A 568-nucleotide genomic window follows, 5' to 3' on the forward strand; every position below is an offset into this window, starting at 1 on the left:
CCGCGGTCGACTACGGGGGAGTCCAGCGACATAGCCATTATGCTAACTGCTGGTTTCCCTCCTAAAATAATTCTTTAAAAAAAAAAAGAAAAAAGGAAAATTATTTAAACTTTATTTATTTATTTATATCTGACCAGAATGAAAGCGAGAGAGAGAGAAAGAAAGTGAGAGAGCAAACTGCCAGGTCCAGGACTCGAACTGCGGTCAGTGATGTGGGAGTCTAACACCCTTAACCTCCACGTCACTTGGCAGCCCTTAAAGAAAATTATTAATTAATGAGTATTTACTTGTATGCATTCCCCCACTTTCTGCTAAGCTTCTAAGTGTAGGGACCATTTTTTGTTTATTTCTGTGTCTCCAGTGTTGAGCAGAATATGCCTGGCACATGGGAGAGCATAATTAATGTTTGATTTTTTTTTTTTTTTGAGAGATTTTTTGCTATAGGGTGCATGTGCTTGCCTCAGAGACAGAGAGAAACAGAGAGACGGAAAGTGAGAAATCGACCTCTGGGGTGATGGGCCATGCCACAATCCCTTCTACTTCATTCTCCTCTTGGGATTTTGGGCAC

The sequence above is a fragment of the Tupaia chinensis genome, unplaced genomic scaffold (genome assembly GCF_000334495.1).
Source record: "Tupaia chinensis unplaced genomic scaffold, TupChi_1.0 Scaffold000523_1, whole genome shotgun sequence".
Classification (NCBI taxonomy): Eukaryota; Metazoa; Chordata; class Mammalia; order Scandentia; family Tupaiidae; genus Tupaia; species Tupaia belangeri.